The sequence below is a fragment of the Pogona vitticeps genome, chromosome 5, assembly GCF_051106095.1.
Source record: "Pogona vitticeps strain Pit_001003342236 chromosome 5, PviZW2.1, whole genome shotgun sequence".
Taxonomy (NCBI): domain Eukaryota; kingdom Metazoa; phylum Chordata; class Lepidosauria; order Squamata; family Agamidae; genus Pogona; species Pogona vitticeps.
Window position 1 is genome coordinate 103427238 of NC_135787.1, and position 24766 is coordinate 103452003.

Here is a 24766-nt window from a genome sequence, read left to right on the forward strand (position 1 = left end):
ACACACACACACACACACACACACACACACACACACACCCGCACCCGCACACACCCCGCCGAAAGGCTGGATGGAAAGAGGGGGAACGAAAGCGAAAAGACGCACCTGCGAGTTTGGATCGGGTAGGGATGTCCCGTTTCTTTGGCGCTTTCGCTCTTCGCCGCCGCCCCTCCCCGACGGGCGTTGCCAAGCCCTTAAGGTGACACCCGTGGAACAAGTTGAGAGGACCGCCACTTTCTCGCACTACTAGGGGCTTTAGTGTCTGAGCATGTGCAGAAGTCCCCTCCCAAGTGGAGGCAGGAAAAGCTGAAAGCCGGAAGGAGTAGGTCTGTTAAGTAGGGCCTGACGGCTTTTCGTTTGGGCAAAGAAAAGCTTTCCCCCTTCCCGAGGGAGTCGGGGTTCTGTGAAATCTGTCTTTTCGCGTTACCCTACGCGCCTCCTACTACAAAGGAGTCCGCAGAAGGAACGTGATCCAGGAAGAGATGGGCAGAGGAGAACCCCAACCCGTCTTTAGGATAAAGATGTAAGAAGACAGATCATTTGAATCAGTTTAGTTTCCGTATGAGATGGAACCCTTTACCCCATCCCACCTGCCTTCCAGTTATACTTTTCAGGGCATTTTTGCAAGTGGGTGTTATGGCGGCATTTGGATTTGCAAGAGTAGGTACCTGCACCACTCTGGCCTGGTCTGGTGAAATCAGGTGCCGCCCTCGGGATATTGGACTACCATTCCCGTCAGGCTGTAATCAGTATCAGCGATGGTGAGGAGTGCTGAGAGTTGTAATCCAACAAGATTTGAGGGTCTCTGCTTTGTGTATCCTGGTCTAAATGTTTATCCTTCTTCCCTGAAGGAGAGAAAGAGAGCGCTACATGCATGTGAACTAGATATTGAGCTCTGCAAGAATAACCAGCAGAGTAAAGGCTCATGGAACACATTATTCTAGGTCCCATGCCATTACAAGAAAGCTGAGGTATGTATTTGCATGGATACAGAGAAATTAATACAGGGTACCTTCTTAAAGTCTATCTATTAAGATCACTCTCTGATTGCTCAGAAACTCAGAAGGAAGTTGGCCTTGAACCATACTCTTCCTCCTCCTCCTCTTCATCTTCTTCTTTCAGGGCTGGAAAGATGCCCAGGACAGTCTTCTTGCTCAGCCTCTTCAGCCTTTTGACCAAGACAATTTGCCAAACAACACTCAATTTCTTTTCTCCAATGTACCAGCCTTATTTGCTGTAGGTCATCCAGGTTGTCCATATACTCTCACCGTTCTGTACCGTATGGAGTAATCGGATGGCAGGCATCTTCTACTTTTCATGGCAAGGCAAAGGGCAAGGTGATGTCTCCTCCATCATTCCATCTTAGAAATGCTGCCAGTTGACTATTCTGTAGCTGCTGGCAATAGGATGTTGTACTCCACCTCACCTGAGAGCAGCAGGCCAGTTTAAGGGGTCCAGATAAGCTATGGGCCAGACATGGCTTTGTCCTCTAGCAGAAGAGAGTGACCAGAGAATTCATGAGGAAGAGTCCCCCAGCACCTCCCCCTTAGACAGTTGCCTCACTTGGCCTAATTTATTCATTATCTTGAAGAGGGAGTGTCAGCAGATTGATTCTGTCATGCAGAGTTAAAGAATACTGTGAGACAATGCTGTGCCAAGAATTTATTCCATGAGAAATTTTGTTTATTCTCTTACAATAGAGTAGAAATTACATTTCTTTCGGAAATAATTTCAAAGCAGAAATTTCAGAGGAATTCTGATGGGTGAGGTTCAGGATTCTTGCACTTCCCTTACTCATTAGGTGGCTGGGAGGTGTGTGTGCATCTTGTGTTTCATTGTACAGTATAATCATTTTTGCATCACCTGGGATTTTCCCCACCCCAGCTTCCAACAGTTCAATTAATTAGGGAAGGTGTTATAACTCCTTTTACAGGGCTTTTTCAGATCAGAAAGATTCCATCATTGAGGGAAGCTTCAAAGTGATGAAGAAATGTGTAGTACAATTGGGGGGGGGGGGGACCAGCAGCATCTTTGGCTAGCTTGCACTGTTATGGTAAACTAAAAAAAAGGAATTCTCAAAAACTCCAAGAAAGAGGGACTAAAACTGAAGCCTTTGTCTTGGAAAGGTAAAGCCTATGGAAATTTGAACGACAAACTATTTAGGAAAGTACTTTCAAGTTTATCATTGAGGTGGACAAAACGCTTCCCTCTTTCATACCTGCTAACTTTGATGGTGTCATAGAGATGAGAGGACTCTGCATTGCTTGCCTTAAATATTGGCTACTTTAAATATTGCCTATGGGAGAAAGGTGATGTACAAACAAACAAATAAATAAATGTAACTATTGGAAAGTCTGGCAAAGGTGTTGAATGAAGAATGATGAATATTGAAAACATGTTTCTCTGAAGACATTCTTCTGAGAACTGGTCTGAGATTTTTCTTTTGGATGACAAAAGCTAGAGGAAATTATGGAGGAAGTGAAATGGTTTTCCCTTCTTGCAGTAGTAATGCAAATAATGAAATTTGGGGGGGGGGGGCGAAGAATAAAGGTTTGGCACAACCATGGTTAATGGTGAGGCCCACCTCTGAGCAACTGTAGGAGAAATTCTGTGATATTGTCACTCCATTTTCTCCTTCCACAAATAGGGTGAAGAATTTCAAAATGCCATTTTGTACACTGAATGTGTTTTTTTAAAAAAATCCCAGCTTATACATTTCCTGTTAAAGATACTGGCTCTTTCCATGTCCCTTGATTTTCCTCATTTTTTTATCCCTGGCACTTACTAGGTTTGCCTACCTTTTGATTTCATCAGTTGAAAACTGTGAGAGTAAGAACACATCTTGCCTGTATTTACACCTATGACATGCATAAATAGTAGCGGGTCATATAGTGCCTAAGATACCATTTCACACGCTGGTAAGGCTGGCTTTAAACTTTTGCTAACCAGTTTTGGGACTCCGATGGCCTTATTCACACATCATAGTTGAAACTGTTGGAGCCTAAAGGAGCAGTGAGAGCACACAGATATGTCTTCCCACTCATTTCCCACCTTCCACAAGACCCTCATGTGTTTAATGCAAATGTCTGCAAAGGGACCTAGCACAGAACTCTTGTGGTTGGGAACCCCAGTAAGTCACATCTCTTGAACACAGGAGCTCTGTCTGTATATTTGACTGAACTCACAAGCTTTTACATAGTACTTCACACTATACAGTGGGGTCTCTACTTAAGAACTTAATCCGTATTGGAAGGTGGTTCTCAAGTTGAAAAGTTCTTATGTTGAATCTGCATTTCCCATAGGAATGCATTGAAAACCATTTAATCCGTATCTGCTCTTTTCCGTCCATAGAAACTACAGTGGAACCTCTACTTAAGAACTTAATCCATTTTGGAATGGTGTTCTTAAGTTGAAACGTTCTTAAATTGAAGCAAAATTTCCCATAGGAATGGACTGAAAACCAATTAATCCGTTCTGGCTGTTTTTTTGTTATGTAGAGTTGCGTTCGTACATTGAAGCATTAGTTCCCATAGGAACTAATGCAAAGCTGGTTAATACGTACTCTACAACTAGGGGGAGAATTTTTTTTTTAACCTAAGATGACCTAAGGTTAAAAAAAGAGCAGGAAAGGTTTTTTTTTCCTGTTCTTATCTTGGATTTCTGTTCTCAAGTAGAAGCAAAATTTAGCAAATGGAGCTGTTCTTAAGTTGAATTGTTCTTAAGTAGGGACGTTCTTAAGTAGAGACCCCACTGTACAGAGAAAGGACCTGCTGACTTTTGGATTGTGTGGAAGACCCACATTTCAAACAACCATTCAGGTATAATGTCAAGAGTATGGAAACATTTTTTGGCATACATTGAGCAGAAGAAATAGTGCTTGCACTAATGGGGCAGTATATTTGTCGAATGAATGAATGAATGAATGAATGAAATTCCTTTTCTAGAAATCCAGATAATGTTTTCCTGATAATATTACAAAAAAAACCAACTAAGTTGGAAGTTGTATTGTTTTGCTAAAATAATGTTGTTGTGCTCTCCATATGTTTTACTTAAATGAAACATTGTTATTTGTTAACAGTTTACTCCCTAGCTCCTTGCTAAGTCATGGTACAGGACTTCTTGAAAAAGCCTCAGACTTACAAGGTCCTCCTGATGCTTCCAGAGCAGCTGCAAAAGCGTCTGAAACTTGTACTTCCATTTCTGATTAACAAGAAGAGAATGCTAAACCAACCTAGCAGACTTGAACCTCTTTATTTGTTTAAGTTACTGATATGAGTAAGAGGAAAAAATTGCAAACATTATTTTATTAAAGGAAATAGTTTCTACACACTTTGATATATATTAGCTATTTGTGTCATAATAACTAGCAATAATTTTTTAAAAAGTTCAAATGTCAGGATCTGCATTCTTACAAAATTGTTTCATTGCCCTTTAAATTTATTGCTCTGGAGCATAAAAAGTCTGCATGGAATAAATAATTCCTTTAAAAGGGAGAACAATTAAAATAAATATTGAAACTAACCAGAAGCCTTTGTGATTTGGAGAATATTTATCCTTTTCGCCTTGTTTTCCCTTACTAGAAATGTAGCTGGCAAAGTAATCTTAAACATACCTGTTAGAGATGGGGATATTGTATACAAATAGCCCCAACACGACTGGACCTAAAATGGCAGCAGTCCCACTCGTCTTTCCAATGGCAGCTGGAACTCCGTTTTCTTCCTACGTAGCTGGCCACTCAGCAGCCATGCAGACAGACCCATCCTCCCGCCCCCTGCCTGAAGTGGTCAACCAAGAGAGCAGAGCTCCAGGTGCCACTGGAAGGATGAGCGGGACGTCCCCAGCATGGCAGCAAGACGCATGAGTGGACAGTCCAGTTCTGGAGGTCGGACCCTCATTAGGTCCAGTTGCATCTAAGATATTTGTATTCTTATATGAATACGAATATCCCCATCTCCAATACCTACTCAACATGGAACTAAGTCTCATTGAGTTCAATGGGGCTGGAAAGGTATAGGATTACAGGCTCAAAGTACATGTTTACTGTGCCTCATTTTACTATCTAATCAGCCTTAAAGCTACAGGACCTAAAATGGAACTTTTAGATAGACACGCATAGAGTTGTATATGACTAGGTAGATTTTGTATGGCACACTATATAAATACAGCCTGCATTATGTTTGAAATTGCAGTCAGTGCTCACACAGGGGCTGTGGAGTCATACAGGAGTTCACCATTCATACTGGATGCAATGCAGTCTCATTCCAGCCCACAGCACCCTGCCTTCTTTCCTTCCCTCGTCTAGTCTTGCTGCCACTATTCCTTCCTTCCTCTCACCCTCCTCAGTTGATCCTTATTGTCTGGGGAGTTGATGAGGACATAAATGCAGTTAATAATAACAGCGATCCAGTGATAAATTCTTTCTTTATTCATATTGGAGCATTGCACAATTTAAAATTGTGGACATATATGAAATATAAAGTTCAAACAAATTTAACTTTTAAAATGATTAGACTATTTTTGACCAGAACTGGGCTACTTTAATAGCATTACCGCAGCCATTTACTAGATCCATGTTCCCAACCTTTTTCAAGTCATAATAGCCAAGTAACCTGTGACCCCTCACCATCTTATTTGCATAAAAAGTATTTTTAGTGAGGTAAAGGAAACACACCCTAATAAATGAGCAAGAGAGTGGAAGAAACCGTATGTACTGGAGTGTCTTACCCTAAAACTTTCCAACTCCTCTTTGCCCCCCACACACCTCAAATACTATGAAACATGTCCAAAAAAGGTCTAAGAGCTCCTAAGATGTAGTCTCTGTCATTCATATGCATCATCATGGCTTTAAGGAAAGTTGAACACATGTTGTGTTGGCCTTTCATTGGAAGAAATCCCAAAGAGGAATTTAGTTATTTATTTAAAATATGTTTACCCCACCCATGTTCTTGAAAAGGACCCAAGGCAGATTACAACAATGAAAGACAATATTTAAAGTTGAAATCAAGTATACGGTGGGGGTTGACATCATTAAAAGATAATATTTAAAACTACAAACAGTGAATAAGAAAGCATCTTACAACATTAACGAGCAATATTGAGGCAAAGATCAATATACCAAAAAAAGTCACTCTGAGAAATAGAAAAACAAGTAGTACTAAAACTCCACTCAGCAGTAATGCATAACAATCTATCTAAAAATCACAGACAGTTGGTTACTGAGGGGAGGCTTGTCTCAAGGGGAAGGTCTTTGCCTGCTTGCATAAGGATAGCAAAGATGGGGCCAGCTTAGCCTCTTGTGAGAGGGAGTTCCAAAGTCTGGGAGCAGCAACAAGAGAATGCTCTCTCCTGTGACCCCATCAGACGCACCTGTGAAGATGGTGGGACTGAAAGAAAGACCTCTCCTGATGATCTTAACACCCAAGCCAGCTCCGTAATGGGCTATACAGTCTTTGAGATGGCTTGGACCCAGGCCATTTAGAGTTTTACGTATAGGTTAAGACCAGCACTTTGAATTGTGCCTGGTAACAGATCATCAGCCAGTGGAGCTGCTGTAACACGAGGGCTATGTGATCCCTGTTACCAGCCCCAGTCAGCAATCTGGGTGCTGCATTTTGGACCCGTTGTAGTTTCCTGACACTTTCCATTGGCAGCTCCACGTAAGAGTACATGATCACCCACGTTTGATAAATGCCACCATCTCAAACTGAGTCTCCATTGGCAAATTTCAAGGCAAAAGTGATGGGGGAATGGATGGAATGATTTATTTGTTTATTTATCGTCTTAGATCATCCCATTCTATGGTGGTTATGCTCATTGCCCTTGCCCCACCAACCCATGGGTTACCATAGGAACAGTCATAAACAATATGGCATCATCACCATTCCGTTGGCTGTTCCGTAACAGACGCTCGATCAGTTAGGAGTGGTAGAGGTCCTCTTCCCAGTGACTAGAAAATATACTTCCTCAGCCAACTTAGTCACCATGGCAGGTAGGGCATTTTGTCATTTGGATGTTCAAATTGATATTTCTTTTATTTATTTTTCCAAGAAGCTCACAGAGAAGCCAACTGTGAAGCTATGGATAAAGTCTTTGACAAGGTTAGATCAGATAAAACATGAAAATGGATGAAGGGTTAGAAGGGAGAAACTGAGGGGAAGGGACAAAATGTTTACAGCTCTAAAGCCACAGGGCATAACCCAGGAATTTCCATGACAACACTGCATCCCTGTGATGACAATGGGCTTTAGGATCACCATGACTAAGGTCTGTTCCATGACCCTCCATGGGACTTAGGTTTGACTGAGGAGCCAGTGGGCTTGGAGCTGAAATTTTCCTGAAGAAAGCAACAATGCTGCAAAAGGAGAGGCCTTGCTCTCGGGGCTGGCCTGCCAACAGGCCAGCCCCGACATGTCTAGGTGCTCCATGTTGGTCTCTGTTCTTTGTTTTGGGAGAGGGAAAGGAACTGAGAGGCCTCTTGAAGGTTCTAAGGGGAAAATATATCTGACCATGGCTTGTGGCTCCTCCAGACTGGTGCTTGTGTCTCCATAGAACCTTCCCGCTAATCTGTTTTGGGGGAATCTTCACCTGGCAGACAACATGTGAGTGCTTACAGTGGTGCCCCGCTTGACAATGACCCCACTTGACAATGAAATTGCTTAACAATGAGTTTTTGCAGTCACAAAACGATGGTTTCAATGGTTTTTTTTTCGCTTCACGATGATTTGGACCCTGCTTCGCGAACCGATTTTTCGCTAGACAACGATTAAAAACAGTTGATCAGCAGTTCGCAAAATGGCTCCCCGTTGTTTTATGGACCTATTTTCGCTACATAGACATCGCAAAATGGCCGCCCCATGGAGGATCTTCGCTGGATGAGCAGGTATTTCCCCCATTGGAATGCATTGACTGGTTTTCAATGGATTCCAGTTATGTGTTTTTTCGCTTGATGATGATTTCGCTGTACAGCGATTTTGCTGGAACACATTATTGTCGTCAAGCGGGGCACCACTGTATTTACTTGTTTTGGTTGGAATTAAACTTGGACTTGCAATGTACAATTTCTTTTAGAAATTCTGAATGTTACAAATTAATTGATTTATTTAAATCACTTTTATCCCACCTTTCTCCTTAAAAAGAACCCAAAGTGGCTTACATAATTAAAAATATAATATTTAAAAGCTAAAACCAGTAGGTATACAAATATTAAAAAAGAATTTAAAAAGTATTAAAGTAATAAAATCAGTAGTAAAACATTTAAAACAAAAGAGCATGGCAATCCATTAAAAAAAAATTCTGTCAGACCACCAATTACTAAAGGAAAGCCTGCCTGAAGGGAAAGGACTTCACCTGCTTGCAGAAGGACAGCAATGATGGGGCCAGCCTGGCTTCCCATGGGATGGAGTTCCAGAGCCTGGGAGCAGCAACAAAGAATGCCTGTTCCCGTGTCCTCACCAAGTGCACCTGTAAGGGTGGAGGGACCAAAGAAAAGGCCTCCCCTGATGATCTTAAAGTCCAGGCAAGCTCATAGAAGGAAATGCAGACTTGGACCCAGACCATGTGGGGCTTTATAGATTAAGACCAGCACTTTGAAATGTGCTGGGAAATGGATTGGCTTGTAGTGCAAAACACATGATCTATTCTCCCTCATTAAAACCCATAACACAGCATGGGACAGCAGCAAAAGGCAGCACTTGAAGGTCATATTTATCCTTCATAATTTAGCCCTCAACTGCCATAATTATAAAAGTAATTTGAGATTACTTTTATTACAACAGGAGTTACCTGTTATTAAGGTGTGATAATGCAATGTAGTTATAACTTTGTTATAGAGGGAAATTAGTAATTTTAAGTAACTTTATTTGTAAACAATTACTTCAGAGTTTTGTTTGGGGAGGATTTTGACTAAACCCTACATAGTTGTGGTGAAATGCCAACAGGTGACATCATTCCTGCCTGTCCATCACGGAAGCTGAAGGGGGAGGAGCCAAGGATAGGGCAGGAGGGGCAGAGTTAGAGAGACAGTTGGAGATGTGGAATGGCAGTTAGGGTTTAAAAGTGAGAAGAAGAGGGTTAGTGAATTGAGCTGAGAGTGTTAGGAGAGGGAATTGAGAAAGTTAAAATATATTGAACAAGCGGGAATGAAGTTATAAGTACTATAAGAGAGATATTAATCAAAAGTATATAGTAGTTGGAATAAAAGTGATTGCATACATAATCCAATCTGTGTTAATACCTGATACAGTTCATGCATGATTTACCTTTATGATTTACTTGACAATAAAATAATATTTGTTAATTAAACCTCTGATTCCTAAGTTCAATAACCCTTAGTTGTGGCAGCACATGTGTATAACATAATTGGTATTAGGAGAATACCTGGTGGCCACTAGAAGTGAAAGAGGGCGTGATCCTTTGTGAGGGCCCAATAAACAGGGGCAACAAGATCAGTCGCCACATGGTGACCAGCAGCGGGATCGAAAGATAATCCAGTAAACCAAAGAGATATGAGTGAGAATCCAGTAAGCAAAAGGGATTATAGTAAGCCAAAGCAAAAGTGAATTTCCTGAGCTTAGGAAACCTAGTAGTCTGGTGCTGTAAGGGCAGGAGTGGGACCCTTGAAAGTGTCTTGGGGAAAAGCTTAAAAGAGACTCCTGATTGCAGACCAGGGAAAGACTAAAGAAAGGGAAAAGATCTGAGGAAAACTCAACAATTCAAGGTTTACCTCAAGATTTTGAAAGACTAGTGGGCTAGGTTTGGACCCTAGGCTCTAAGAAGGGAATGCTGAATGGGACAAAAGCGGAAGCCAGGGTCAGACACAGAACTGAGGGAACTGGACCAAGCAGAGGGGCTTGGAAAACAGAAAAATAACATAAGCGGAAATAGCTGGGTGGCTGGAGGCGAAAAGAAACAGTGTATCCTACAGGGAACAATGAGGCTAGATGCCAAAGTAACAAACCTAAGCTGTCAAGGGAAAGCTACTGAGTACAATATCAATCAATCTCTCCCTAACACAGAAAAAAAATAGGTCCCTTTTAAAATGAGGCTTGTCTATCTGAATCTGTGAAAAAACAGATAAACCATGCCTTCTAAGAGAGGGAAACGGTTAACAATGGAGGTATCTGAAGGACAAGGGTTACGTCACAAAGAGGAAAGCCCTCTTGAATTAGCTGAGCAAGATGATAATGCTCAGGAGAATGCTGTGCAGGAGGAGGAGGAGGAGGCCTCAAGGAGAGGAGAAGCTATTTTAACCTCCCAAGAGTTTCAAAAGTGGAAATTGGAAAAGGAATTTCAGCTAAGGCAAATTGAGTTAGAAGCAAAAGAAAGGGAGATGGCTATGGAGCAAGAAAGGAGACAACTAGAAATAAGAGAAAAGGCAGAAGCCAGACAACTGGAAATGAGAGAAAGAGAAATGGCTATGAAGGAAAAAGAGATGGAACACTAATTTAAAATGAGACAATTATAATTTACAGTCCCAAATCAGAATAATAATAATTCAGCAGTAGAAGAGATTTCAAAAAGAGACCTTAAGAAATTCCCACAATTCAGAAAGGGAGATAATGCTGAGGCCTTCCTAATTCTGTTTGAGAGAGCCTGCTGGGACTACAAAATAGAGGAATCAGAGAAAATGATCATTTTAAGAACCCAAATAAGTGGAGAACTCGATGAAATATACGCCCAAATGCCAAGAAAAAGCAAGAGAATACGAAGCTTTTAAAAAGCTGATTTTTGCAAGGTTTGGGATCAATGCGGAACATTTCAGGCGGAAATTTAGAGCATTGACCAAAATGTTTGAGGAATCCTATTCTCAATTAAGGGCAAATATGATGAGGTATTTGGAAAAGTGGCTTGAGCAGTCAGAGGTCCAGACCCTAGAGGATATGAAAAATATCATTGGTCTCGAACAATTTTTCTCAGTTCTACCTGGGGAAATGAGGTATTTGGTAAAAGATAAAAAGCCTAAAAATATTTTGAAGGCCAGTGAAATAGCTGACCATATCACAGCAATAAAACATCCAAGAGACTCTGAGGTAAAAATTGGTGGGAAAGCTTGGGATGACAGAAAGAACCCAGAGAGAACCTCAAAAATCAACAGGCAGTTGGAAGCCATTTTAGAGGCAAGCCCTCTGAGCAGAGCCAGCAGAGATATAAAAACTGGGAAGGAAAGGGAGATAAGTCCCCAAGTTTTGAACAAAAAGTTTCTAGATGCTGTTTTGGCTGTGGAGAACAATGACACTTCATAGCTCAATGTGCTAAAAATAGAGAGTGGGCAACAAAAAGGGAACTTGAATTTGCCTAAGAAATTATACTGCCTACAGCAGAATGAGGCACCCACAGGGGCAGTTGAAGCGGGCGCCATAGCAACCCTAGTTACTGCTAGAGCAGAGAGCCCAGACCAGCAAGAACAACAACTCCCAAAAGCTAAAATTCTCCATTGTTATTTGATTGAAAGTAACCAGGAACTTGTTAGATGTTCTGGGGATAATATTTATATAAATGACACTAAATATCTAGCTCTAAAAGACTTGTGCTCTCAGATGACGTTATGCCATCCAGAAATAATCCCTGCTGAACATATATTGAAAGATGAAAGCCTAACAGTCAAAGGAATTGGGGCAGAGATAATTACGTTACCGGTGGTGAAAATACTGATAAAATATCAAGGGTGGACTGGGTGGTGGAAAACAGGAATTACGAATGAACTACCAGCTCCATGCCTAATCAGGATAGATCTCGCTGAACATGTCAAGAGTGTTTTAGTGAATACTCGCTCCCAGAAAGAAAATAAATAAATATCTGAGGAAAAACATTAATTCCCTAATGAACTACTAAGAGGGAATGATGAGATAGCTGATTTAGTAACCATGAGGAATCCAAATGAGAGTACATTTAAAAAGGAACAAAAAGCAGATTCTACCTTGGAACAGTGCTTTAAAATGGTTAGCAAAGGTTCAGTAACCCCTGAGAACCCCGAGAGGTACTTTGAGGAAAAAGGCCTTTTATTTAGAGAGATCTTATAAATCCCAGGAGGGGAGGGGAGAGCCTTCAAAAACAACTAATAATCCCTTCTAAATATAGACAGAAAATAATGGAAAAGGGACACACAGACACCTTTTCTGGTCTTTAAGGTATTACAAGAACAAATGGAATGGTGGAGAAATTTAATGGAACAATCATGTGTATGATTAGGGCATACACTGCAGGGAATCCCAACAATTGGGACCACAAATTACAATGATTACTGTACAGCTCCTAATACCAACATAATTGGTATTAGGAGAATACCTGGTGGCAGCTACAAGAGAAAAAGGGTGTGATCCTTTGTGAGGGCCCAATAAACAGTGGCAACAAGGTCGATCACCACCGTTGTTTTCAAAATTCTACCCTAAACCTGAGAGGATCTTGGATGCATGAAAATAGGGACAGCTGGTGGAAAGGGATTGGGAGATACCTTATTCCCAAATTTGTGGGCAGGCAACACTGTCCCCATGATTGCCAGCCACCCTTGGATGGCAGTAGGCAGGGCAGGTGAATGTAATTCACAGTACTATCATTTGATAGAGGGCCAATATATATATATTAAAAAGGGTGGGAACCAGCTCCTCTTTAAGAATCAGAAAATGCTTGCTACCTAAAATCACGCTCAGCTATTAAAATGAAAGCTATATAGTAGAATGAACTCATTTTATAGGCATAGTGGTTATGCACCACTTAGCCCTGTAGACAGGTCCGCACCTTTGGCTCACCTGTTTGGAGGCCTTTGTCATGTGCATTTTAAGAGCATTAAAATCAGTGGAAAAATATTTAAGTACTGGAACTTCCAAAACAGGAATCTGGATTGGCTTCATTTTGTTTCTTGAAGGTCCCTCAAATTTCAAATGAGTAAGTTTAAGGCTTTTAAATAAACATTTGTATACATTATACAGTATGTGTTCCTCATCTGGTCTTACACAATATAATTTCAGTTTTTGCCCCTCTGTGTTTGTGAGTGCATATACACTTACTTCCTCCAACCCAGAACAACAGGCTTCTTCTTTAAAATTTAATAAGCATTTAATTGCTGCACATTCATCTTTGAAACTCATGCATAATAAAGTAGATTAGAATCTGCTGAAAACAGCCAAGTAAAGGCAGGGGCATAGGCATCTCTGGGTTAGTATTTAAGACTTGAAAGGTGGCGTGCTGTTTTGAAACATTTTTGGTTGAAGACCACTTATGAAATTGTTGGCATTTTCAAGGAAATATTTTGACTAGAGATTGGGACGAATATAAAAACAGATCTTTTTTTCGACAAAAAGAGCCAATATTTGTTAAATATTCATCAGTCCGTATTTGTCAAACTTTAAGTGCTGACAAATACAGATTGACAAATATTTTCCCATTTTATTCGTCCTTTTTAATAAAAAAAAAATCTGCCTGCCGGCCACAGATCAGCTGATATATATATATGATATTGAAATGCAAAGCAGGAAACCAAAGGCACATTCTTCGTTATAAGAGTTATGCCTTCATGCAGGTCTGTGTATGTAACAGCACTTGTTTATTGCTGCTTTATAAAAGCAATTCCAGAGATCAAGTATGGTGATTACATTGCATTCTGCTCTACTGGACTGTTAAATTGTTGCTACTTGACAAGGTAGAAGGAAGGAAAGGGGTACAGTGAGGGAGAAAATGGTCATATTTGAAGAGCAAAATATTAATGTCAGATTCTTAGCAGAAACTTGTGTCTCTAGTCAGGAGTTTGCTGTGTTGATAGTTATGGGAACTTACTTAAGTTCCAGTAAAATTCACAGCAGAAGGCCAGCTCCTTAAGGTTAGAATTACTGTAGCTGTAGAACTCCCCTTCTTTACCCAATTGTTATTGGTATCCACCCTCACCAAAGCCTAGTACTTTAGAAAATAAGACTCAGGAGGTAAACTTTAAGTATAATAGGTTTTATATATTTTACTCACTTAAAAGTCCATTTCTAAAAAAGGCACTCATTAGGCTTAAAGTTGATAGAAAGGAAAATAGTAAAAAATAAGGTTTGTTTCCTCAGCCCATGTGGCTGGGAGGATCTCTAGGGTTCAAAGATCCAGCCTGGAGATCTAGCATCTTCCAAGGTGAAAAAGCGTCTGAGACAAAATGGAGTCTCTCAAAACAAGAAGGGAAGAAAAAGGGCGGAGTTTATCCAGCCCAACAAAAGCAAGCCCCTCTGATTAGTTAGCATGCAAACAAACAAGCAAACAATTTAATCTGTGATGGAGGTCCTTCCTCCCATATCTTGAAATTTACATCAAGATTGCTAACTAGCCAACATGCTGGACGTGTAACAAGACAAACACATTGTTTTGTTTCCACAATTTCTGATTGTATCATGAGTTGGAATAGTTTGAGTTGTTTATAAGAGGATTACCATAAAGCCATGTCTTGGTTTCATGATTTGGGGCTGTTGTGTGTAATGTGCCACAAATATTGAAACAATCCACCTGTTTGGATAAGGAATCACAGTATGATGGTGAAATTCAGTTCTGTCACATCTGCAGTATGGTACTTTGAACTCCAAATTCTATCACTGTCCATACTTGGGAGTGTGCATGGAGGGTGTAGGTGATATGTAGAGAACATTCTTCTTCTTCTTCTTCTTCTTCTTCTTCTTCTTCTTCTTCTTCTTCTTCTTCTTCTTCTATTATTATTATTATTATTATTATTATTATTATTATTATTATTATTATTATTATTATTATTATTATTATTATTATTATTGTTGTTGTTGTTGTTGTTGTTGTTGTTGTTGTTGTTGTTGTTGTTGTTGTTGTTGTTGTTGTTGTTGTTGTTATTATTATTATTATTATTATTATTATTATTATTATTATTATTATTATTATTATTATTATTATTATTATTATTATTATTATTATTGTCAGGTCTAGAACATCCCTGTAGGCATTGATAATCAAAGTTTGTAGAAAGAGTCAGATCAATACTACAGCTGTGCTAACAACAAGTTTACCAGTTAGATTTAATACAGCTGTGGAAATAAAATGCTAGAGAAGAAGCCTGTAGACACTAATCTCTAACTGGCCACAAGGGGCAATAAAGCTAACAGCCTCAGAACACTGTTTGTTGGGGGACTGACTTGAGAGAAGCAGCAGCTACTCTGCAGGATTGGTTTACGAAGCAGAATATTACTATGGACTCTGGATTTATACTATGGTAAATGGACTGACCTTGAATACTGTAATGTGTATGACCAAAGGACTGCAGAAAGAACAACTCTGTATGTATTGCTACTGCTACAATACAATTTTCTTTACTTTATTACTCTCAATGTCATTATCTGTCTGATTACTGGTACTTGAATTGGACAAACCTCTGCTGGGGCAAAGGAAAAGGCACCGCTCCACCCATAAAATTCCTGTCATTTATTGGTGTTGTTCTTGTTATAAGGAAAGGACATTTAAGCTGGGCAAATCCTCTGGAGCAGCGATCCTCTATCTTTTTGTAATGCGGACTGGCGGAGCCTCTGAGGGTGTTGAGGTGGCTCCTCGCGCTCTCTGACGCATGCGCAAAATGGTGCGTTCCCCCACCACTTAGGGCATGCACAGGAACGCTTGACCACCCGCATGCCCAGCTCACCCCCTGTGCACAGGCGCATGCTTGAAGGGGTGAGGGAGTGCATGCTGGCAGCACCTATGGTGCATGTGCATTCCCCCACCGCTTCACGCATGCACAAGAATGCTTGAGCACCCGCATGCCCACCCCACCCCCTGTGCATGGGCACATGCTTGAAGCGGTGAGGGAGTGTGTGCTGGCAGCAGCGGTGGAAGCCTGGGAGTCTGAGCATGGCTGGGGGGCTCCCTCTGGATGCTCGCCTCCCGACGGGCTCCAATGCGGCCAGGTCGCCCTCCATGGGAAATTCAAATACAGCTGCTGGTGCTGGTTCCAGAACTGGACGCACCAGTGGCAGCATCAGCTTGCCAAGGGCAGCGAGGAGCACCGACCCCAGCCTCGTTGGAGCCCGCCAGGAGGCGATCAGCCGGAGCACCCTGGCCATGCTCAGCCTCTCGCTCTTGGCCACCCCCCACTGCCACTGCGAAGACAGACCTCCCACAGGAGCAGGGGGAGAGGGTCCCCCAAGACTCAGAGCCCCAGAGTCAGGCCAGCGAGGTCTGGAGGGCCAAAGAGGTACAAAGGGGTGGAATCGGGGAGAAAGGGGACCTGCGCACCCGGGTGGCGGTAGTGGCAGCAGTGGGGCAGCAAAGGCGGGCGGGGGAAGAAGGTGATGGAGAAAGGAGAGCAGGGCAGGGAAGAGAGGAAACAGCGTGACTGCTGCTGCCGCGAAGTTTCCAGTTTTGAATGCTTGCCTCGCTTCAGGGCCACTGCCGGGAAAGGGCAAGGTGATCGTGGGCTGGCGGGGAGGGAGGCTCGGCTTTGGAAGCCCAGCACAATCCCTGACAAAGGAGGCACACTCTTCCTCTGGCTTCTGACACTCGCTCTTCCCCCTTCTGGCCCAGCCCTGCCCTGCATGCACCAGCATGAGCCCTCCCCACCCCTTCACGCCTGCACGCCACCTGCGTGGCTGCCTGCCACTTCACACAGGCACTCGGGCACTTCTTCCCAACCCCGACTCTCTCTTCCGTCTCCGCCAGGGATGCAAACCATTCCTCTTACCCTGATGGAAGGTGTCACCTTTCACGTGTACAAAGCAGCTGTTGGGAGGGGAGTGCATGCGGGGGGGGGGGGTGGAGCGGGAGTTCTGTGTTCACAGCTTGGTCGGGCTCAAGCCACAGACCGGCAATGGGCCGCGGCCCGGGGGTTGACGACCTCTGCTCCGGAAGATTCAAGCAAATTTAAGAGGGGGTGTTGAGAATGTTGGACACATCTTTTTCTCTCTGTGTGAAATAAACAATTTAATACAATCTCCATTCCATCCCACCCTAAAGCTCAGTTATTTTTCTTCTTTTAAATGTCAGCTTTGCAAGCACTCTCTATCAGAAGTAGAGATGGGCATGAAGCTTGTTTTGGAGGTTCATGCTGGTTTATGAAGATCTGCATTGGTTAGCCAATGGGGTCCTATCACGTGGAGCAAGGAGAGAAATCAACCAATAGTGGGAGGGGAGGGTGGAATGGTGAAGCACTTTGTTTCCTAAAATAAACTGTGTTGGATGTAAATCTCTTGGTGCTTACTGATAGCTGACATGTATCAGGTAAGACAGTGAGGTCTACTAAATACTCCTTGATATATTACAGTGGGGTCTTGACTTGAGAACTTAATCCGTATTGGAAGGCGGTTCTCAAGTCAAAAAGTTCTCAAGTCAAATCTGCATTTCCCATAGGAATGCATTGAGAACCATTTGATCCGTATCTGCTCTTTTCCGTCCATAGAAACTAATGGGAAGCTGCTATTCTGCCTTCGACCACTAGAGGGGGATATTTTGTTTCTTTTTTTCTTAGGTCAAGAAAGGTTCAGGGAAGGCAGGGAAAATACAGTCCAGGCAGTACAGTACCAGGCAGTCCGAAGACTGTCTCCCAATCCACTCTCTAAACGCTGGGAGGAGTGAGGAAGCAGACAGGCACACTTTTCACTGGCCAACAGTTAACTGATATTTCACATTTTGCACTTTCCCTGCCTCCCACGTGGTTTTTTTCAGTTCTTAACTCAAATCTAAGTACTTAAGTCAAGTCAATATTTTCCTATGAGAGTGGTTCTTAAGTCAAAATGTTCTTAACTCAAGCCGTTCTTAAGTCAAGACCCCACTGTAGTAAGTCTCCTGTCAGCCATAATGTAGGTTGAACATGTTTAAAATGGCTGGTTTATGTGTTGATCCTCTCACAGTGAAGCAGTTTCATACATATAGTTTTGGAAGTAAAACAAAGCCAAGCAAAACTAGTGGTTTGTATTGGTGTGGTTGGTAGTGGGATGGGGTACCATTCCCCCCCCCCAACAATGCCTCTGGAACAGCACAGTACACAATTCCAAGCAAGACCTTGGCGGGAAACATGAACATCTGTTGGACAGAGAGGGCTGCCAGGAGAATGTGCCCATACCTCCTAACCCAAAGTGTATATTTACCTAAATATTATTATATATTTATGATACAGATTTGAACTGTCCTGCTCCAAGCTGATTTGGAGGTGGCCTTGGCTTCCACAAATATTGTACATTTCTGGATCAGTTTTTTAAAAAAATGCAAATAGAGAGAAAGGACTGTGACCTATGTTAAGGTATGCTCTGCAGCACAAGCAATTTTCAGACTTATGCAGACCTTTTTTTTTTTAAAGGTTCAATGTGCATGTGTTTCAGATAAGCATGTACATTTTCAGATGTTGGGGAATAGTCTCCTCCAAAGTAGCATTTTGCACCAAAAAAGGAATGATCTGCCAGACCACCTCAAATGCCAAAGCAGCAGCTGTGCTTGGTAGAGAATCCACATGTAACCTATCTCCTAGAGTGTGCTCAGAGTAGACACCAAAATAATTTGGTTCTCTATAATGGCAAAATGCACCAAAGGCCTATCATGAACAGAGAGGTTGAAGAGAAATACTTGGTTCTTATGACTTTTTCCAGCAGATTACAAGAGCATCAGGCACTGATGCAGCACACCAGCAGGAGAAGGAAAAAGTGTATGTGGGGGAATAGAAAATGGTGGAGGGAAAGGAATAGTCCCTAATGTGACTTATTCCAGTCAAAGCTCACAGAACAAAGAACACATTCATCCATCCACATTCCCCATCACCAGATAACCTAATGCAAAAGTACAAGCTGGTATTTGTGTCCATGTGGGTATGTGCATGAAAAATAAGGGGGTAAAGACTTTGAAATAAAAAGAATCAAGGATACAGAAAGAGAAGAGTGAGAAAGCAGGAAAGTAATTTCCCAACAAGCCCAGGAACAGCTAATCTGCCTCCATTGTTTCTATCTCTTCCAGGCTCATATTGTTCAGTCACCTGCATGTCCATCTATGTGCTATTGCTCAACCTTGAATCCTCACTTCACCTCTCCCCCCCCCATCATGAATATGATGGAGATGGTTATCTTTGAAAATGAAGAACAAGCTAGTATTGTTTGTGTTTGTATACATAATGCAACAGCTAGCCTAAAATATAGCCAACACCCTCCATCCACCCTGCTTAAATGGCTTCCTGGGCAGCTGTGGGATGGAGGGGAGAGAGAGATTCTGGTGACCTTATTTTGAGCCCTCCTCCACACCTCAGCAGTTGGACCACCCAGGAGAACTCTGAGGCTCATTGATGTTTCCGCCGTGTCTCATAATCTCTTACAGGATCTCCTCTTCGTGTTTTAATTCCTTGGCTGACAGAGCAAAATTGTGTGAGCTTTTCAGGTAGTTGGGGCAGTTGGGGGTGTGTCTCTCCACCTGTCAACAGCCAGCAAAAGTGCACAACTGTTCTGTTTTCCAACATTTATCTGAAGCCAGAGTATACCACTAGTTTTCTACATATACTCAGGCAATTTCCTTGGTATCCAGAAGTATATATAAAAAAACCCTTAAAAAACACACATGCACAATCAGAGCCAGTCTGTCAAGCATCTGGAATGTCCCAGGACATGCTGATTGTTGGTGGCAGAGGAACCTAGCAAAGTTGTGTGGGAAAAATTCTATAGCAGAGGTGGACATCCTCCTGCAAGCAAGGAGTCTCAGGTCAAGAGCAAGCTGTCCCTTTCTTGGGAGTCTGCTGGGCAGAGAGAAAGAGAGGGAGGAGAAGGGAGGGTGCATGTGTTTCTGTTTGTGAGAGATCATTGTTGCTACAGTGCTTCACCAACACATTTCCATTTTTAAAAAATCCTTGCTCAGTCATTTTCAAAGTCCTGTATCAGCAGAAAAGGAAATGAAGGGCACAGTCACATTGTTGTGTATTTGTTAGTACTTTGTCCAAAAAGCCAACATGCTCTTAAACAAGGGCTTAAAATGAGAGAGAATGGCTGATGTAAAATCTGGGCTATTGATATACAGTAGTATTACTATCAGTGAAGGTGCTTTGATTTTCTGCATTAATATCAGTGGGTTTAGGATTGCTTCTTGAATGCTGGGCAGAGGTCCAGAATTGCTATTATACAGGAATGGTTAAGTTTTCTTTTTCCTCACAAAGTCCAAGCACTTTTAGCATTTTCCTTCATTTTTCCTTCTGATATGGCTTTGATATGTCTGAATACCTGGACTTCAAATTGAGGGGCTGGATATTCTAATAATCCTTTGTCAATTTCAGACTTGTTGGCATTCTTATCTCAAACTATGTATAGTCCTTTTTGATAGTAGTAGCACTGCTGGATGTTAATACATGCCGTAAGAGATTACTTTCATTGCTTTTAATTTGGGCTGTTCATCAAACACTTTTAATTTTATTTCTGTTAACTCAAAAATTTTAATAAACACAGTTTTGTGGGGAGAAAGTTATTAATATTAACTTTTTGGTTCCCTGTCATATTTAATACTTTGCATAGAATTAATACAAAGGAAAAATCACTTTTAAAAGAAGTCTAAAATAATAATTAAACCTTTTCAATAAAATTCAGCTTTAGCAGCCACCCAGTTAACATGTATTCCTTTACACTGATCAGTTAATATGAATAAACACAGAGGAATGGTAGATGCATTTTGGACTAGCCTCTCAGGTTCAAACCTTATAAACCTCAGCAGAGGACTGGAAATTTACCTTGTCCCATAACACAAATCTTGTCTGCCAGGTTTAGAATAGAGCAGGCATGCTGAGTAGAGATGCACAGAGAAAGAAAAAGGAATATACTCACTTAGGATTAATGTTTCATTCCATCACTTTTGACTTGTTGAATTTACACTGAATTAATATATCCTGATAACACGACTTGGCAAATTATTTTTAGCTGGCTGTCCATTATCTTTCCTTGGTCTCTCACATGGTGCTATTTCATTTTTATAGACTAATTTAAGCACAGGCTTTTTCCTCCCTTTATTTTAAACTTTTGCCATTGCTGTAGATCATTCTGTGATGTGGCCACAGAGGGCACATTTATTATCAGAAGCAATGGTGGGGGTGGGAAGTGTCTTTTCCTTTCTTTTTTTACAGCAAGTCTAATAAATTTGTCATTTGAATTAATTTTAGCTGTCTTATTGACTTGCGAGGTGCTTCAAGGCTGCTCAGTCACAGAAGTATTTGAGGTAAGATGACAGAATATGCTGTTCAGCTAATGTGACGTCTTTTCATTTGCTGATAGCAGTGTCTTCCCCATGAGGGAGCTAAGGTGGGAAGGAGCCAAGAAATTTGTGAGAGGTGGATATTTGTACCAATAGCACAGAAAAGCAGAAGGGGGTGGAAGGACATGCTCTGGTTAGCAAAGGGGATCATAAAACTTGGCAGGACAGGCCCTGCTATTAGGTGGGGTGAGGCGGCTAATTCAGGCATCAGATTTTGAGTGTCATGAAAGGTCAGATATATGTTCATTGTATTTTTGCTGTCAGGAAGGAGGAGAGGTGCTTGTGAGATTTTGTGTCTCGGATGCCAGTTTAATGTGCCTTGGCCTAGAGCAGTGGTTCCCACTCTTGGGTCCCCAGATGTTATTAGACTAAAACACCCAGATGTTTTCACCACTAGCTGTGCTGGCCAGGATTTCTGGGAGTTGTAAGTCCAAAAACATGTGGGGACCCAAGATTGGAAACCACTGGTATAGAGTATTACCCACTTTGACTTAACAAGTAAGGAACATCATTTGCTTCTTGTTTCCAGCAACAAAAATCAGTTCTGATACTGTAATCTTCTCTTGAGCAAATGTAGACTCTGGAGCTGCTGATAAAGTTCAGAAGAAAGGATATTATTAGAAGAAAACTCCAGTCATTCAGCTGTAAAATGAAGTGAAATGAAATGAAATGAAGAGAAGCAGTGAACAACAATGGGTGCTTCCAAATCCCCTTCCTTTCATCTAATGCCACACGATTCTGTTGTGGTTCCTTGTGCCAAATGTGGATAATCTAGAAGCAAGTAGGACAGTAACTAGTGGGCCCCTCCAAACTCTGCACTGCCATGATGATGATGATGACCAGCTTGAAGGAATTTCAAATTATAAACTAAGCAAAGTTCAGTCTTGTAGTCAGCATAATGTCCTGTGTATTTTTTTTTATATTGTGTAATTTGGTGCTGGTTTTGCTTATCCTAAGCTGACTGGATGGCTCAATGAGTTGGAACACTTGGAGCTAGTGGCTCAGGAATTAGATCCCCCCCCTCCCATGCCTTCCAGGAGAAAAGCCAGCCTGTGTAGTTTAGGGCAAGCTACATAGTTCTTACTCCAAGTTTTACCTCAAACCATCACCATTCTTACTCTCCTTCTGGTTTCTGATAATCTCTCAGACATTGCTTATATCTTTATAATTTATCTGTATAACAGTGTTAAACTGTCTTTTAATTTACATGAAAAGGAATTATATGCTTGGGAGGTTGGGTTCTGCTTCCCAGTGATTCTTTCCTTATAGTTGTATAGACCTCTGTCCCCCAAGCTTCCTTTCCATTGAAAGTGGCCCAAGATAAAGGGGAAAAAATGTTATTACACATAACAAGTAAAATTAATTTGAATATGTCATAAACTTTAAAAAGTCACTACTAAAAATTTCATGGTCTAAATCTAACTGATAGCCCCAACTGGTACATTCTGACCAACTGAGTCAGCTGTTGAATGGGGAATCTATCACATGCTTCATGGCTTAATCAAGAAGCCATGTTTAACATGAACAATAGCTTACTGTGACATATACATGCATAAACTTTATTGTTTCTGACCATAGGCCTTTACAATGTACATATAGTATATAAAATCCAATAAAAACAGGCAATTGCCATAAAACCAATAAAACTCGGTCTAAGAATATTATCATGACATATGATGTCAGTCCACTGTATTCAGCATTTATGTGGCATTATGATCCTTGACAAATCAAAATCTCAGCTTCTTGACTGCCAGTGCAAATTGCGCTACAGCTTATGTAATGTGCAACTGTGTATTGGCAAGCAATCCAACTACAGTGAGGTCTTGACCTACGGAATTAATCCATATTGGAACGGGGTCCACAGGTCGAAAAGTCCTCAAGTCAAAAATGCATTTCCCATAGGAATGCATTGAAAACATATTAATCCGTAACTCGCCCAAGAAACATCCCCCCATACACAATTTTAAAATAATTTTAAAAAAAATTACTTTACCTTTTTGAAGTCTTCAAGGGGTCCCCTGCCGCTGCCATCACCACTGTTGGAGGACTCTGAGGGCTTCGGCGCAGCTGCCAGAGGCCTCTCGGAGCTCCCCCCCCTGCTGCCGATAGTGCTTCGGAGACACTATCGGCGGTGGCGGGGGGACATCCAAGAGGCCTCTCAGGGTGGTGGGGAAGGCCTCCAGAGGTTCATGTGCTACCACTGCTGGGAGCAGAGCCGCGCCGGGTGATCCTGGCCATGCTTGGACTCCCGGGAGTCCGAGCATGTCTGGGATTGCCTGTCGTTGCTCTGTTCCCAGCAGCGGCGGTTGCCGGGGACCTCCTGATGTCTTCCAGGCGGAGAAGCAATGGAAAGCATCCAGAGGCCCCACCCACCCTGCTGCCACCGCCACTGCTGCTGGGAGCTTTTGGAGGTCTCCAAGAGCTTCCTCCAATGTGTGTGTGGGGGAGCCCTTTGAGACCTCCAAAGGCAAACAAATTCGAATTTCCTGCCATTTCTCCCTGCCTTTTTGTCTTCGGAGCAGCGGCGGTGGTGGTAGGGGACCTCCGGATGCCTTGCAGGGCTTCTCCGCGGCCATGGGAGGCATCTCAGAGGTTCCCCCATTGCCGATAGTGGCTCTGAAGCACTATCGGCGGCGGGGGGGGACCCCCGAAATGCCTCCCATGGCGGCAGAGAAGCCCTGCAAGGCATCCGGAGGCACGACCTACGGCCTACGAACTGGAAGGGGGAGGTGGGGAAAGCACCAAATTCAAATTTGGCACTTTCCCCGCCTCCCCCTTCTGGTCCGTAGGTCGATTCTCCGGCCGCAAGTCGAAGTTAAATTTTGCAGCTGGAGAGTCCACAGGTCGAAAAGTACGTAAGTGGAACTGACCGCAAGTCAAGACTCCACTGTACTATTTCTGTGGTGGTACACTTAAGATACATCTGAAGGATGGGTACCAGAAATCTTTCTCTAGTATTTTTATAGAGAGGACAAAACAGTAAGCAGTGAGTTATATCTTCAATCTGGATGTAGCCAAAAACACATTTTCGTTCCTCAACTGGAATTCCTTTATAAATCCCTTTGAGGTATGCCGAGGCCATCTGTCCAAAACTAAGTTCTGTAAAAGCTTTGTGAATCTGGGGAAAAGTCAGTGACTCAAAATATTTTGGTTTTGCGTGGTTCACGTGAAGTTGGGGGTACCAGGTAGAAAAACAGGACCCAACAATAGCCGCCCTATCCTGACTGGCATCAAGGTCAAAGATCCAGTTCCTAAGGTCACGGGAGCTTAAGCTAAGGAATGTTTCCATCAGAAGGTTGTAAATCTTTAATTTTTGGTGACATGGTTGTGACGAACCACCCGAGTTTAGTTGTTCTAGCCAGCAGCACTTTGTCAGGGAGGAGTCGTCCAAGCTGTTCAATCTATGCCAATACCCATAATAAGCCAGATCAATTTAGGATAGGCCTAACTCAGCTTTGAGATGAGCTGAGGAGTTCCTGGGGGCAGTCCCAGTATCAGCCACATGAAATTTTTCTGCAGGATTTCTAATTTGGACTTGGCTGTCTCTAAACGGGGAATCAACACTTAAGCACATCACATGATTTAGTGATCAATT

At 42.2% G+C, this 24766-nt stretch overlaps 1 protein-coding gene and 1 long non-coding RNA gene across 5 annotated transcripts in view; one reads left to right on the forward strand and one right to left on the reverse strand.

The window, feature by feature from the left end:
• Positions 1 to 1529, reverse strand: part of PRR5 (proline rich 5) — a 106532-nt gene extending 105003 nt beyond the window's left edge. For all 3 annotated transcript variants that reach the window (XM_078394177.1, XM_078394179.1, XM_073000863.2), the window contains exon 1: positions 106 to 1529. The gene's annotated coding sequence lies outside the window, so the exon portion shown is untranslated. The remainder of the gene's footprint in view (positions 1 to 105) is intronic.
• Positions 28 to 23128, forward strand: LOC140707435 (uncharacterized). 2 transcript variants are annotated; one of them, XR_013545621.1, is made up of 3 exons: positions 28 to 122; positions 21080 to 21135; positions 21749 to 23128. It is a non-coding gene; the product is annotated as an uncharacterized LOC140707435 (long non-coding RNA). The 2 variants fall into 2 exon arrangements; XR_013545620.1 differs by having other exon boundaries at positions 21080 to 23128.
• Positions 23129 to 24766: the final 1638 nt, after the last annotated feature.